Here is a 17,722-nt window from a genome sequence, read left to right on the forward strand (position 1 = left end):
ATTATTTATTTAAAAAAAATAGTATTTTTTTGTGTGTGTTTCATGTCATTTTTAATAGTTTTTAGTAACAAAATTATATTTTTATTTTCAGTTTTAGTTATTTTAGTACATCAAGTTAAACCAACTTAAAATATTCTTGGCAAATAGCTGCAATGAAATCAGTTTTATTTATTTATATTACATTTATTTTATAACTTTTTTTATGGTTTTACTTTCAGTTTTAGTTATAATAAAGCTGTCAAAAACAAAGTAAAAACAGTAAAACATTTTTAATTTAAAATAATGTTTTTTATTTTTATATATTGCAAAAATGTAATTTATTCCTGTGATGGTAAAGGTGAAATTTCAGTATCATTACTCTCTATTCACTGTCTTATGATCCTTCAGAAAGTGTCATTCTAATAATCTAACATTTTTGTGGAATTTCTTTTTTAATGAAAAAACTAAACATTTACTAAAACAAAAACAAAAAAAGCTTTAAATTGTATTTGGCAGCCATTTTAAAAAACACGGCCTTCAGGGAAAATGCAAGAACAAATACCATCATACATTATGAACATGTCTCTCCTTTTCTATTCTGATTTCAGCAGATGTTTGAAAACAAACTATGACCTCAGCGGGAACCAGTTCTTCAGGGGATTCAGCGCTGGTGGACTGTGTCTTTAAAGTGGAGATCTGGATTATTCAGCTCCTCCATACCAACACAGTGTCACAGGAGAGTGAAAGTGGGCCATAAGGAGCGGGAACATAACGTTACTGCAAAAAGAAAAAAAATACTGAAATACAGCCCACATGCGTTCTAAAAATAATACAGCTGAGGTGAAGCAGCAAAGAAACAGAAACATTAGTAAATCACGAGAGAATGTAATTACATTTCACCTGTATGAGAGTCAAAAGAAATCGGCATATAGAGTATTACATTTATGGCAGCAATAAAAAATAAAAAAAAACACTCAAAATTAGGAATGCGTAAAAGGAATATATAGACATATGAATTTTTTGAAGGAATAAAGAAAGCAGCTGTTCATATATATTTTTGTGCTTTGTATTGATTAAATGAAAATGCACTGTACCGGCTATGAAAGCATGTTCGTTAAAGTCAGCATGAGACCGAAGTTGCTATGCTATTTTCTTCCCTTTGTGACGTACATCTCCAGGTGAAATGGCTTCTCGAAACGGGAAAAAAATGTAGGGCAGTCCGCACGCTAGTAAACAGGTCATCAGAGAAGTGATGTCACTGCAAGAGAGAGGGCGAGTGGTTTTTATTAAAGGACAGAAACATAAAAAATAATAATAAAATAAATAAATTATACACACATATTTGTTTTTGTGAAATGTGGGGCCATTCCATAGGCGTAATGGTTTTTATATGAACAGTATTTTCTATCCCCCTACACTGCCCCTGCCCCTAAACCTACCCATCAAAGGAAACATTCTGCATTTTTACTTTCACAAAAAAAAAAAAAAAAAAAAAATCCTGTATGATTTATAAGCATTTTGAAAAATGGGGACATGGGTAATGTCCTCATATTTCACCCTCTCCTTGTAATACCTGCGTCATACCCATGTCATTATAGACATTTGTGTCCTGATATTTCACACACACACACGCACACGCACACGCACACGCACACGCACACACACACACACACACACACACACACACACACACACACACACACACACACACACACACACACACACACACACACACACACACACACACACACACACACACACACACACACACACACACAGCCCTCCACTAATATTGGCACCCTTGGTAAATATGAGCAAAGGCAGCTGTGAAAATAAATCTGCATTGTTAATCCTTTTGATCTTTCACTCAAAATATTCACAGAATTATAACCTTTCATTGAAGTAAAATAATAGAAATTGGGCTGGGGGGGGGGCATTATGCAATAAATGGTTCTCTAGCTCACGTTGGCCACAATTATTGGCAACCCTAGACATTTTTTTGAGTAAAATATCTCTGAAGTATATTCCTATTCATATTTTTTTAAAGGTTTTTTTTTTTTTGGCCATCAACCATGACTTTCACACGAGTATAAATATGAGGGAAACACAAAGGACAAAATCTCAAGGCCAATTGAGTGAACAAAGACTCATCAAGGATTGCAGATGGAGAATTGCAGAGATTAGTTTAGCCTTGGGGTTAGAAAGACTAAAACATGTTGTTTGGGAGGGTTTCAAGAAAAAATCTCGTCGCTCATCCAAAAAACTCCAGTATATTCAGTTGTTAGACACGACTGGAACTTCAAAAGGGACCTGGCTCTGTGGTCAGAGGAAACTATAAAAAGAGCTTTTTTTGCAGCAAACTCACCAGATGGGTTTGGTGCAAACAGGGATAAAAAGTAAAGTGTGATCTTTAATCGTTTTGATCCTGGACATCTTTCAGATACAAGTCATCATGGATTCTAGCAAATCAAAACCTGACTGCTTCTGCTAGAAATCTTATAATGGGCCGTGATTGGATCTTCCATCAGGATAATGATTAAAAAAATCAAACATCAAAATCAACACAAAAATGAGTCACTGAGCTCAAAAAGAAGCTTCTGGCACAGCTGTCTCAGTTCCCTGACCTGAATGAGTGAGGTGAACTGAAGAGAAGAAACACCAAACAATCCAAATGAAGAAACGGTTCCCAGACGAGAAACATCTATGAAGGAGTAAAGAAATCCCTTTGATACATGGTACAAATTGTATTAATGCATCACGAATGTTTGAGCATTATCACATAAATATCATTCAAAAGATGATCCCATTTAATTGTCCTGACCTCAATATTTATTGTAAAGAGTTCAAAAATAAACCTAACATACAAGTTTCTGATCTAACCAATCCAGATGTACCTGCATTCCAAATGGATTTGTATAAAGTTCAAATTAAATAAGCTATAAAATCACAGTTGTTTTAGTCTTTATCATATTGTCCTTGTTTTATGGAATCACTAGCACTAGTGCAGTAATTAGCGAGCGTCTGTATTTGGACAGGTCTCCACAGGTGGTTCTTCTGCTGCTGATGTCCTGTGGGTGTGAATAAAGGCCAGCATATGATCTCTGATTCCTTCCAGCTGACTTTTAATACCCAGCAAATCATTACAAACTTTGCATGTGTACAATTAATTATTATGCCATTAGAAAAATGGCAAAAAAATTACTCTTGTGTTGTGGTTGACACATCATTTTGTCATCAAGTGTCAAATCAAGAAAATAAGCAATTGTTCATAACCGAGAATGACATTTTACTGAAGCATAACAGTGTGTAGCTGGCTGAAGTCTTTCAAGAAAGAATCCTAATTTCTTTCTCACAAGAAACACTTAATGACTGGAGCTTGCTTAGAACATTCCCATTATTTTCTGCTCTAGTCTCCCATAGCCAGACCTTTACTTATAAAGTCTGGTCATCCCTGCAGCTTGTCCTTACCAAAACACAATGTTTGTGTATTGTTTGGGTTATATTAACTATACCAAAACATCAAAACCTCAACCCTAAACTTTAATTTGTAATCTGTTCTGCATTTATGGACATTCAGCCTATCAAATACGCTATTACCCCTCTAAGCAATCCCATATGATGTGACGGGCAACAAAAAACTTCCTATAGACTTACACTAACGGCGAGATCTGAGCCATAGAGACCAGGGCCCGTACTTATCAAGCTTCTGAGAATTACTCACAATTACACAGCTAAGAATTGACTTAAGAGTAAAAAAATTCTTGGCTCAAAGCTGCGCTTAAAAGTGAGTTACCAAGGATCTTAATCATACTTTAAGTAAAGCGTAGGACTAAATCTTAGTGTCAGTCTTAGAGTTGATTCACGACACTTTGCTGTGCCACAGACAGGATTTTGGATGATGTCATCATAGACATGAACCAATCACTGAATAGATGTCCTTATTTAAGAATATTCTCAGATAAATTCACATTGAATTGAGAAATTCCTAAGAGGAGTTTACATTCAACACGCAGTTGAAAATATATTTTTTTCAAGAGAATATATACACATTTGAAATGAAAGATAAACACGTTTTCCATCATGTCCTAATTACACTTTTTAAACTAGTGTGCTGTTAACTGACCTGCCTATATATGGCCTAGATTTTTTTTAAATAATCAGCCACCATGGATTCCAAAAGAAAACCGAACTGGCTGGAGGAAGAAGCGATCGCCACTGCTTGCTGAATTAGTCGAACAGCAATGTTTTTTTAAAGCCCAACATTAACCAGCGCTGGAAAAGATGATGCCTGCTCTGTATAAACCGTTTTATTAACTGCTCATTGTCAAACATTTCGAACACATTCTCCCTCTCTTAAAAGATTTGCGCATGTCACCGTCTCCTCAGTGCCATCACAAGCCCATACTGGCAACTCTTAACCACTTGAGAGACCTCTCGAGCTGTCTTAAATAACTGGGAGAGTAAGAGCGATTCTTAGCTCTAAGAAATTTGTTAACTTGTTTTTATACTTAAGTTTGAAAGTAGGAGTAAATTTCATTCATTGGCAGCTGCATATATATGGGAAAAAAACACCTAACCCTAAAAACTTTAACAAAAGGTTTCTCAGCTGTTTTTGTAGGTGTCATTAATAACATACTAAAAGTTTACCAAAGTCTGACCATGAGAAAGGTGTAATTTTCAAGATGGCGTCCAAGATGGGCAGGAAGCCCTTAAAATATCTTAACCTTTATTATTTGACCTAGCCAAGTAATCTTGTTGATTAACCCCATGTTTTCTGGGTCTATGAATCCATTGGACTTGACCTGACACGATTACATACTTATGGAAAACATGCCCATATCGCTTTGAAATGCAACATTCTGTGCAGAATTCAAATGGGTCGATATGTTTGTTGTCTGTGCCGAGCCGACTCGCGCATATGATCCGCGCTGCGCTCACGTGCTGTGGTGTGTGAAACTAATGTGAAAACAGACTTCATTCGCCTCAAATGAAAGCATATTTACACTGAATTGTTTCCTATCACATATATAGTATGCTATTTGCCTTTCACCATAAATGAGTAAATGTGTGTTAACAAATGACCGATTTCAGCCGCCTTAGCAGTGTAGGGGGCGGGCTTTAGATTCTAGAGAGCACTTTGAGATTTGACGAGAAAGTGAAGTCTCCGATGATGTCACCAAAATCTGAGATTCGTTTTAGCAGAAGTGAGAGACTGTACATTTTGAATGCTTATATCTCCTAAATGCAAAATTTGTCATAGTTTTGGAACATACCAGCTTATTAATAACTTTAAGGCTAACACAGTCATACTAAAAGTTAAAAAATTCAATTTTGCTTGATAAATTTTGATTTTGCATATTTAAAGCTTGATAAATATGAGCCCTGGGCCCGTATTCTTAAAGCTTCTCAGAATCCTCTCAGAAAACTCCTAATTTTGCTTCAAAATACCGTACTCACACACACATACATGTATATATATTCTTTATTTTTTATTTACCATGCTCTATACTTAACATACTTCATGATATTTGATAGGAAATGAACAGCAGCACAATACGCTTCTGAAAATGCTGTAATTGTAATCACTTGTGGCACCCCTAAACCATCACTGCTGCATAGTTGCATTTTTTCCAGGTGTTAAATATGTTAATGTAGTGATTACTTCCATTTCTGGCACTATGGCATTTCTGCGCTGTCTCAGATGTTAGCATGTCTATAATAAGATTGGTCACAAACATGATCCCTGCATGATCTAATGTGTAGCGTCTTATTAACTCACTGTCATGCGTTGTGTGCAACACATTTCTTCTCTATCTTCAAGTTTCGTCCATTTTCTCCGCAGCTAAAAAAGCCTTTTGAAAGTCCTCGTCCATTCTCCTAACAATTTTGGACCAAATGACCTTTTAAAGGGGGGGTGAAATGCTGTTTCATGCATACTGATCTTTTTACACTGTTAAAGACTTGGAATCCCATACTAAACATGGACAAAGTTTCAAAAGTTAAGGTGGACGTTTGATGGGAGTATTTCATTGTCAAAAATACTACTTCCGGTTAGTCATAAGTTTCGGCAAGTTTTTTTCGATCATGGGTCCACTTGACGTTAAAAGGTCGGAATTTCCTTGTATGGGCCGTACGGACAATTCTACCGGAAGAGCGTGAGAGAGAGAGCGAAAGCAACAGGCTACGCCCATCAAAGCGGGGCTCGTAGGCTGCGCTGCACAGGTGATGTGACTTCAAGAAATTAACAATGTCACCAAAAAAGTGCGTTTTTGGTTACCAGACCAAGACAGTCCTGTACAGATTGCCAAAAAACCCCGCGTTAAGGCAACAGTGGATGGAATTTGCTTTTCCGGATCAGCAACTGAGTTGCGCAAAGGTTTATGTCTGTTCACTGCATTTCGGTGCCGACTGTTTCATAAACAAGGCCCAGCTCGACGCCGGATTTTCCGATCGCCTACTGCTGAAGGATGGAGCAGTCCCAACGATAAAGGTCCCAACGTTAGAACCGCAGGCGATGAGTAAGACTGCTTCAAATGTCTGTGTTTTTGCCAATGCTCATCAAGTAGCCCAAACATGATCACGTATAGTTAATTGATCAATGGAGCATGCGATGTGTAGTGCGTGTACATTTGTTTAGCTGGCCACTATATGTGTAACTTTATGTTTGTGTATTGTAAAAGCACTCCAAACAACAATACACAAAGAGTGGGGAAATATGTTGAATTAAATAAGCGCGCTTCTTCATTCAAATGCGCTACTATTCCGTGTCTTTCTATGTAAACACTAACTTAACCTGCCGTGCAAAACCGGTCCGCTTACTGTCTACATAAACCACGCGTAAACACACAAACACACGTGCACAACTGCACTTCCCACATGTACACCTTCAAAGACAAAAATACGACGATATAATTCAAGTATAAATATGTAAATAACACAAGTCGCTAAGCATATTATATAGTTAGTGTATAACTTGTACCACATAGAGACGTCCTGCTCTAGTCGTTTTTGCTGCTGCTCCTGTTCAACTGCAGCCTGTGGGTCTGATTCCGGATCATAGATGTATGGCTGTATCTGATTAAAAGCCATATTTTTATTTTGAATAAAGTTTTTTCCCGCTGTTAGGGATGACACAGCATTACGACGCACTCAACACAATAACAGCGGCGCGCACACGTCATTATTTAGCTCCGCTCACACGACACGCCCCCACCCGCTCGGCTTTTTTCGGAAAGACTCGGAACAGCGCATCTTTCTTATATAATTATAAAAAAAATAAAGACTTTTCGGAGATATGCAGGATGCAATGCTACTCTATAGGTACTCAAGATTGACATGACACTGACTGAAACTGAGTGTTTCACCCCCCCTTTAAGGTTTAAGATGCTTTCTGAACGACATTTTTCTTTGCTAGGATCTTTTCTTTAATTATAAGAGGAAACGTCCACATTTCTAAGAATTTTGTCACTATGAGCAACCCTTTTAAGATTTTTTAAGAATACGGGCCCAGAATATTACAGAGCAACACACTCACATACAGTGTTGGGGAAATGTAGTTTTGAAAGTAATGCATTACTTGCGTCACTCTCAATTTTTTTGGAAAGTAATGAGCTATGTTTTTACTTCACTTTTTATTCCATGCGCTGGGCTTGCTTGTTTGTTTTTAATAATAACAGTGCTGTCATTCTGGATTACAGAAGATACCGCAGAAAAGGGTTCAACACTCTTACTCCAGCAGTAAAAAACACACAAAATTAAACACACGTGATGTTTATCGAAATTCATTTTTGAAAAATGTTATGGTTGAATTGGATCTTTGGAGGTCAGCAGCAAAGACATTGGTTAATAAAGTGAGATTAAATACATAAAGTATATTTGTATGATTTAACATTTAATTATTGGAGGTTTTTAATCTGTTCTGACTGAATCAGCTTTGTGCAAGTGAGATGAGTAGATGCCTGCTCACAATTATTCTAGAATTATAATAACCACCATGTTTACACAGTGCCTCTGCACTTACACAAAACTTCCCTCAACAAGAGAGAAGGAGAGGAGAGCTGTCAGTCAATAAATGAGAAAACAAAGTAAAGTTATAGCAACTGCATAGCAATTTAACCAGCCTTGTAACCATCCACAACAGTTGCTAGGGCATCATTCATATATTTTAAGACAATGTAAAGTTCTAGTTTTCATGCCATAATACTGCAGCCAACAGTGAATGCCTTTTCTATTGCAGAAATAAAGGTAAAATGTAGGCTGATAATCTCCTGAAATCATCCCTTCATAAAAGTCCCAAGTCGGAGATGAAAGTTAATATTATATGGATTTTCTGTTCTCTAATGTTAAAAAACAGCCCTCACCTTTCACTTATCAATCTTTCTCTATAGCACAGTCATGTAGCAGAGCTTTTGAAGAGGAAGTTTGAGCTTCACCACACATAACGTTTCATTTTTTTTGTGTGAATTTCATCTAATGCTACACGGATGTAATTCAAGTTGACAGCATCTAATAAGAAACCACCAGTTGGATCGGCAGAGGGGCACCCAAAAGCATTTTAGATAGACTACACACTGCTGCGTTGTTACATAAACAGCCTCACACACTGCAGGATGCACAACAGAGCAATAAGTAATTAACTTAAGTTGACAGTGTTGCACCAAATCTTCCCAAATATTAAAGCTAGCAAAATAATTAGAGCGTTATAAAATTAAAGCAAAATTTAAAGTGAAAATGACACACTATGCTATTTATCTTTCCAGAAGCACACACAACCCTCTTCAACTCAGTGTTCTTAGCAAACACCAAGTTCTAATCTCCTGAAAGCTGCCACCTTTGTGGCACTTCCAAGAATAACAAATAAACCCTGCCTAATTGTAGCCTGTCAGGCTGAAATTGTTCACTGCAACCCTATATTTCCTCACTCAACTTTGAGCAGACAACACTGCAAACTCACCCAAATGCTTCTGTTTACCAATTGACAACCTGAACTTCAGAGACAGCTGTTGCTTGAATCAGTGAACGTGTGGTGATGGGGAACACGATGTTGAATAGTGACATGAAACTTGATTCCTTACTTTGTAGATTTCTCAAAAACATGCGAAAAGTCAAGAGACCATGAGAGAAAAAGTGCATGCTTTAGATCTCAAAAGGTGGGTTGCAATCATAAAACAGCAAGTCTGGTAGGGTCATAAAATGAAATGAATCAGACCACTCACACAAGTAAAGGTTCCAAAAGAGGTTTTTAATGGTGATGCCAAGCACCATTTTTAGATTGCCCAAAGAACCTTTCAGTAATCATTTCTTAAAAGAAAATGTGTTTCCCCAGAGTGTTAAGAACATTTTCATTGATCTAAAGAACCCTTTTCCACTCTAAAGGACTTTCTGTGCAACATCAATGCCATTAGCCAAGAGCCTTTATGGTTTAAAACATATATGCTCGTCAAATAGAAGGAGAAACGTTTTATCTAAACTTTGTCAGAGAAAGACCGTATTGGCAAAATTATGTATAAATGAAATCAAGATGGGTCTTATAAGAGTAAAGTCATTTGCACTTAATCATGACTGAATTTATTATCTTTACACTGTAAAAAATTATTTAGAAAAAAAGTTACCTGGTTGCCTTAAAATTTTGAGTTCATTCATTAAACATTACAGTTCATTGTAATTAAAATTTTGAGTTAATACAATGACAATTTTTTGAGATTCGACAACCTTTATTAAAATATTATTAAAAGATTTTGTAAGCATATTGGGTAATTGTGTGTGTTTTATTTCTGATGATGCAGTGAAACAAATAGTGCTATTTTCTAGCCTAGAAATCTAGACGCACCCTAGCGGCAGCAAATTTTATCTGCCCGCAAGTGTCGTCTAGGAACTCTCAATACCCTTCTGAGCTGTATTCCTCAGAATCTGGACGGGCCAATCACATCATTTATAGAGTCGGCGGGCGGGGCCATAATGACGACGGCAGAGTTGCGTTTGCGTGCTTCTAGTAAACACAGAAACTGGCGAACGGCGGCGGTCTTTCGAATCAGCTTTGACTGCGATTCTAGAAGACTTGGAGTTAAGCTTTTCTCTGAGAAAAGAACAAAGAACGGCACTGAAGTCATTCTTAAAAAGAGAAGATGTGTTCGGAGTTTTGCCGACCGGATACGGCAAATGTTTAATCTGTCAACGAGCTCTGCTTCACCTTCGTTGCTCTGGTTGGTTGTAGCGCTATCCTATCACGTGCAGAGGGAGTTTGAAAGACAACCGTTTATCCCGCCCCTCGGATTGAGCTGTCTATGGTGAGTTTCCAGACCAAACATCTTGATGTGGGTCTGGCTTGTCAGGCTAGCTATTTTCATGATTTATCAAATTTTTTATGTGGTTCAGATACAAAAATATTTTGAGTTTCTATTTATTAAACACATTTCCTTTATTGTATCAATTCAATTTTTTTATTTCAATAAACTCAAAATTTTAAGGCAACCAGGTTACTTCTTTTTTAAGTTAAACCAACAAAAACCAACCACATTTTTTATAGTGTAGAAATCAGAGTAAAATTAAATTAAACAATGAGACTATATGGGTTAACTGCATTTAATACATAAAGGTAATTAATTAACCAATATATTTTTTAATCTAAGTCCCCAGAGGGTTTACAGTAAAAACCCAAATGTGATGCTCATTTTTACCACTTAAAGGGTTAGTTCACCCAAAAAGGAAATTTCTTCTTGTTCCACACCCGTAAGACCTCCAGTATAGTGTGCACAGACTGCATATGCTCTGGGACTAAAATATACAATATCTTAAACTGTGTTCTGGAGATGAATGGAGGTCTTACGGGTGTGGAGCGACATTAGGATGAGTCATACAAGTATCTAGGCAGTTTGATCGACAATAAGTTAACTTTTATCTCCAACACTGAAATGCTTTGCAAAAGAGGCCAACAAAGACTGTTTTGTCTTCGCAAACTGTCAAAATTTCGTGTTGACAAGACTCTCATGACCCTTTTTTATAAATCATACATTGAGTCTGTTTTAACATTCTCATTAATTTGCTGGTATGGTAGTCTCACTGTCAAGGCCAAAACTGCCCTTTCCAATATAGTGAAGGTCAGTAGTAAAATTATAGGTGTCCAGCAGAGTAGCCTTTCTGTCCTGTATGATAGACAGGTAGTTAGGAAGGCCAACGCAGTTATCTCTGATAGCTCCCACCCCCTTCATTCTGAGTTCCAGATATTGCCTTCCGGGTTTCGGTACCGCTTACCTCCTGTGAAGAATAACAGATATAAGCATTCATTTGTCCCGAGAGCCATCTTGTTTATGAATTCAGCCCGGAGGAGTAGACAGACTATAACTATTAAATAGTGATGGGGTTATTATTATTATTATTATAATATGTATAGTATTGCTTGTTTTTGATGATGTTGTTGCTGAAATGGGGTTGGTTATGAAATTGTTTATGAAAATGTCAGATTTTACTTTAACAAGGGCCAGTTACATAAATTATTTCTTATGTGTTTTTGTCTTGTATTTGTGCATCTGTAAACTGTTCTGTGTTTATCTTGCTGCAAAACCAATTGCCCTATGGGGACAAATAAAGTATATAAAGTAAAGTAAAGTAAAGTAATGACATCAATTTCATTTTTGAGTGAACTAACACTTTAAATAAATTTGTATGCGTATTATTTGAGCTGTACAGTTATTACAATTGTTATTTTTGTGGTGGGATACTGTTCCAAGCGAACAAACCACCAAAATCATTCTTGAATGTTTATTTAGGAATCCATCAATGTTGTCAGTACACCAACAGGGGAATGGCCTGCACCTGGTGTCAGGTAAAAACACAGCAGATGGCTTTTGTTAAGACCTTCTGGCTGGTTTTCATCATTAAACAATATTAACATATGCAGACAACTGCAAGGAGAATGACTCTTGATCTCTGCTCAGTTAAAGCGTGTGTTAAAGGGTTAGTTCACACAAAAATGTAAATTCTGTCCATTAATTGATCATGCTGGCCTTATGTCGTTTCAATCCCGTAAGACTTTTGTTAATCGCCTGGAAGCAGTACTGGGTTTACTACGTGAACAGTGTTGGAAAACTGACAAAGAAAAGAAGAAATTGTTTGTTTGGGTTTTTTCACCTAAAAAGCATTCCTGTCGCTTCATAATATTAAAGTTGAACAATGTCTTTACCACCTTTCTGGGCCTTTAAAGTGGTAATAATGTTGCTGTCTATGTGGGGTCAGAAGAAACCTCTCAGATTTTATTAAAACAATATCTTCATTTGTGTTATGAACGAACATCTGGAATGTAATTAATGACAGAATTTTCATTTGTGGGTTAACTAACCCTTTAAGATTATCAGATGCTTTACATTTAATTGTACAGTTCACATAAAAAGTTTAAAAATTAATCTTTAATGCAAAACCACTTAAACCATACATCTCTTCTAACTTACACTTTTCTGTCGACGCAGTTTACATGCATGCATTGCTGAATGGCAGGTTGTTTATTCCACCAGGGAGTCGAGAAACCACTGACACCGCAGACATCTCTGATCGAATGCAGCAAAAGAGGAAATATTAACTGTTGGATGCATCCTCTCACACATACATACTGTAAATAGCTGACTCTATAGCAGAATGACAGCTGAGCTCCTGCAATCATGTGAGAGCAGCAACTTGTTTTGCTTGCACAGACATGAATTCATGATGTGTTTGTGTAATCCATGCATATATCTGAATTAATTACATGCATCTCAAAGCGTGTCATAGTTTGACTGCCTTTGCTAAAATACAGCTGCACTGGACCGCCGGAGAGACTGTTTCAGGGTATGTTTACCTGACAACAATAAAAACTAAAAACAGAACAGATTTTCTTTTGTGTTTGTCACTTACAGACGACAACATTGTCAAAACAATCCTCATTCACAGGGATCTGCAAGAACAATTAAAAACGCTGTATTATGCATGCCAGGCCAGGTTTACTGAACATATGCATGTGCATGATGTCACTGTTTTCATGAATCTTCATTTTTGTAGTTCACACGGAGACATTAACGGTATCGTTTTCAAAAACTTGCGCTTTGAAACCCGCTTTCAAAAGTTCACTTTTACAGGCCCCTAAAATGCTGTTGTCGTCTAAATGAATGGTCAAAATGCATACAAAGTTTTAATTTTTAGTTGAAAATGGCATAGTGTAAACGTAAAAGATTAGTTTTACATGAAGAGGTAGAGTAAAGTAATTATTATTTGTTCGTTTCCGGTTTAAAAGTAATTTTCAGTTGCATTCTAGGCAGTTAATTTAATTAATAAATGGCTTGACTGGACCTAAATGTTATATATTTTATTATTAGCAATAAGTTATATAACGATTATATACATTTGTACACGATGATATCAGGACACAACAGAATATGCACATGACGGCAGGGAGGTGATGGCAGTGCGTAAATCAAGTTACCCCACCCCATTCTGGTTCTGGTTCCACTTCTGGTTTTCTTATCCCGTGCAAATTGGCCATTAATATAAGACGTCAAAATGATATTACTCCATCTTGTATAACTAATCCTTTCTGAATAGTGCTTTTGAGAGTATTCTACCAACGGAAACCTAAAAAATTTGTTTTGTCATCATTTACTATGCTCTGATTGATCAGTTGGCCCAGTCAGTTGTGATTGTTTTAAGTTTAAATGATTTCATTATTTTAACTGCATAGTATCATACATTTTCCACTGTGTCCACTGTGTCTACACGTATTTCAGAAACAAACGGTCATTACCATAAACTGAACAGCTCCGTTCAGGATCCTTCCTGTTTCTAAAGCTCAGCAATAGTGCATTGTAAAGACAAAAATGATGACGTCGATTTTACATAAATCCAAATTGTGCGAGTCCAAATTGATGATGAAACATGTTTAGGGGTAGGGGCAGTGTAAGGGGATAGAAAATACGGTTTGTACGTGTGTGTGTGTGTGTGTGTGTGTGTGTGTGTGTGTGTGTGGGTGTGTGTGTGTGTGTGTCTAATGTATTGTGGTGCACATGTGGGAACTGTATCAATAACAGTGCATATTAGCCCAGCTGATGTAAATATTAACGTTTGCAAAATAAATCTTTCTCCATCCTTTGTAGTAAGAAAGACATGCAATCTGGATTAATAGACAGTTTTATGTAATATTGCAGCCCACAGCTGATTTACATTAGTATTTCAGTAAGACAGTATTAATGTGAGTTAGCCGCTTAGCCAGACCTACAGAATATGAAACACAATAAAAACACTGTAGAGCACAGCGTCTTCTCAACATGATGCTATCCAGTATCTGCGGCAGTGTTCAAGGTTTCCCTGGTCTCTGCGAGGCGTGGACGGGCAATATGCTAATGTTTCGCCGTGAGGTCACTTCTACTTGTTTGAAAAACAATTACTTTAATTGACTCAGTGTCGACTCTTATTTTTGAGAGACAATAACTTAATACGAGCTGCACTTTCAGATTTAAAACTTTGCAGGATGTTTTCATTCACCTATTACAGAAAACATGAAAGGCCATTTTCAAAAATCCATAATAGGGGCTCTTTAAGGTTTTAAAAAATAGAGAACATTTAAAAACAATATAGAGTATACTCAAAATAAGATGTCTATTAAAAGTTTTGCCACCTAAAAGACCCAATGAGCTTTCAAGCCTCCTGAAAGTAAAGAGAAAGGATAATTAAATGAAAATAAAAATGTCCTTTTATAATCCTGTCATTACTGATGACAGCCTCTCAGTGGATGCCCTGCAAACCCTGCTGCGTGACTGAGAACAGAAAAATCGCCTTTCAATTTGAACAGCGTCATTTTTCATCCTATGTGTCTACTGGAAAGTAAACACTGTTAACCCCAGGGGCCGGGGCCAGGGCCCCCACCAGCAGCTGTCAGCAATTCACAAAATTCAATTATGCATCATACCTACTCCTGAAATGGAGATGACATGAAAGAAAGGCCCTTGACACCATAGAGACTGTCAAGTAACCCTGTATGCATTATCCACCCCAAGGACTTAATTGCATAGCAGCACATCCTCAGTAACGAGGATGAAAAAGCCCTGAAATCATATGCAACACTATAGAGTACTACAGAAATACAAGGATTATTCATTCTCCATGACGTATTCGTAGAACGAAGCCTGGTGTGTTTATGAAGACTATACATCTCAAAGCACACAGCCTTCTGGATAATGTCCTGTCTGTGCGCAGATCACATGGTTTACAGAGGCTGTATTACATTTATTTCGAAAGGAAATGGCACCTCTATCTCCATCAATCAGGGGCTAATTACAGGCTGCACATAATGGGCCACCCTTGCTGGAAATAGTAGGAAACAGATCTTTTGAATGATTTTGGCTCTCACGGCTGCAATACAGGCTGTGCGTCTTCCCATGCACAAACAAAAGCCAGAGAGTGGCGGCAGCTGCGGAATATCTGCCCGGCCATTAGCAGGTTTGTCAATGCACTCGCCATCTTCATTACAGGAGTGGGGCAGAAATCAATACATGATCCAAGCTGCTTTTCTTTCAGCTGTGACTTGAGATGCCACTTCAGATTCAGCTTCACACTTGGATGAAGCTCCATTATCAGACTATACATTTTTAATATCAGATGTATGATGTAAAATGAAACTGAAGGAAATGGGTTAGGCTTGTTGCACACTGAAAGCGGAAAAAGAAGCAGCAGCATAATTGCATGAGATACTGAAACTTCCCATATTGAAACTTCCCATATTGAAAAATGCAGCCATATGCACATTGTCTTAATTATTTCATAGCACTTACTAAAATAACTCAATACGTTTTTCTATTATTAAATATTGATTTAAATGTAAATTATTTCATAACTTTAACTGTATATTACATTCATACATTTTCCGTTGTGATTTTTTTTTCCTCTGTCGCCCTAATATTCTACCTCTTATTTCGAAACCTGACAGCCGAACATCTCCAGCGCTCAAACATCAATTCAGTCTCTAAGAAGTAAAAAACAATTGAGTCCCCAAAGAGCAGGTATAAGAAGAATCTTTTCAGTTATTCTTTCCTTCAACCTGCAGAAATGGAGACACAACAAACGGCACAAAAGCCTGGCGGCGCTGCTCACCTCTCTACGCAACTACCGCAGGGAGCGTCGCCACCCACGCATGAACCGCCAGAGCCCACTTTAATCACTAGACGCTTCTCACAAACACACACCTACAAATAGGCACAACCTCTGCAGAAGTATAGAAGCACATTCACATACACACACAGCAAATAATCGGATTAGCAACTGTGGCAGTGGGAAAAGTTTTGCCTCCTTTACGCTTTTGTCGCAATCTTTGGTAGCAGTGTGAGCAAAGCTGTTTACGGTGGTTCTATTGCTCGGTCTGAACTTCAGTTTAATGAAACCGCTGATATCACATCGAACTTGTAGGTAAAGTAAAGGGGGACACACTTTATATTGTGGCCTTAACTACTATGTACTAACATTGTAATTAATCATTTGACACAATGCACTTATTGTGTTCAAACATGTGTTTGTACCCACACCCCCACACCTGTCCCTAACTCTACCCGTATCCCAGCTCAATATCAGCAAAGGTGTTTGGCAATACAATTTGAACACATGAGTACATTGTACTTATTTTTTAATTTAAAGGACAACTCCAGTGAATTTTTAAGTTTATCTTGATCGTTATATCTTTGTGAGTACAGTCTTTGGAAAAAAAAACGAACCGGATTGGTTCGTTTTTTTGGTTCTAATGCCCAGAGCCCCCCTTCAGCTAAAACGGTAGCATTGGGGGCATGGACGTAACGGGTGTCTTTGTGCCTCTTAACAGACACAAAATGCAATTAAAATGTCTGTCCAACATGAACAGGTCCCTCACACGACAACGAGATGCGTTTAGCCACTTATTATTTAAATCCCCCTGTTTTAGCCGGGCGTCTCGCGCTGAAGTCCCGTGGGAACGCAGCGGTAGCCGGAAAGTCGAGAAGAGCATCGTGTTTATGAAGAGGCTCTGCTCATCGGCTCGACGGTCCTCAGTATTGAACGTGTCCGAGAGAAATAGTTTTCGATTTTGTAACGTTACTGCTGATCCTGAGGAGAGGACCGCTGCTCGTTCAGTTACTCACTCTGGGCATTAACTGTAATAACTCCGCGTTGCAAGCACCAATCCGGTTCGTTTTTTTTCCCTATAGACTGTACTCACAAAGATATAACGATCAAGATAAACGTAAAAAATTCGCCGGAGTTGTCCTTTAAGTACATAATACTTAAGGCCACCTAATATAAAGTGGGGCCGTAAAGGGTTAGTTCACTCAAAAAGCCATGTGGTTCACCTTAAGCCATCCTAATTTTACCTAATTTTACTAATTAAACCGCTGATATCACATCGTACTTTTAGGGTAGTAAACAAAACACCGGTCACAAATTAGTCAAAATTGAGAATTTTTAAAGAGAAATGTCAAAGGGTTTCGATATGGGAGCTTGAGTTGTCCAGCCCTATTTGTTTGAACCGTGACAGCTACTCCTACACAGAGTCAGGTGTTACTCTTTTGGCGTAAGTCGACTTGCATATGTCATCGCCAGAAGCTAGTTATTTTAGTTTATGAAGTATTAAATATGGATATTTTTCTTACACAAAAAATTGCTTTGCTTCAGGAGGCCTTTAATAACACCCTTGAGCCGTGTGGATATCTTTTTTGATGGACGGATGAGCTTCAAAGTATCACACTCTATTTACTGCCATTATAAA

At 37.6% G+C, this 17,722-nt stretch overlaps 1 long non-coding RNA gene across 3 annotated transcripts in view; it reads right to left on the reverse strand.

Moving 5' to 3' along the window:
- Window positions 1–17,722, reverse strand: part of LOC137092714 (uncharacterized) — a 67,633-nt gene that overhangs the window by 12,087 nt on the left and 37,824 nt on the right. For all 3 annotated transcript variants that reach the window (XR_010908329.1, XR_010908330.1, XR_010908331.1), the window contains exons 3-4: window positions 1,074–1,237; window positions 613–756 (exon numbers count right to left, since the gene is read on the reverse strand). This is a non-coding gene — a long non-coding RNA (uncharacterized lncRNA). The remainder of the gene's footprint in view (window positions 1–612; window positions 757–1,073; window positions 1,238–17,722) is intronic.

Source organism: Pseudorasbora parva, chromosome 11 (assembly GCF_024679245.1).
Source record: "Pseudorasbora parva isolate DD20220531a chromosome 11, ASM2467924v1, whole genome shotgun sequence".
Taxonomy (NCBI): domain Eukaryota; kingdom Metazoa; phylum Chordata; class Actinopteri; order Cypriniformes; family Gobionidae; genus Pseudorasbora; species Pseudorasbora parva.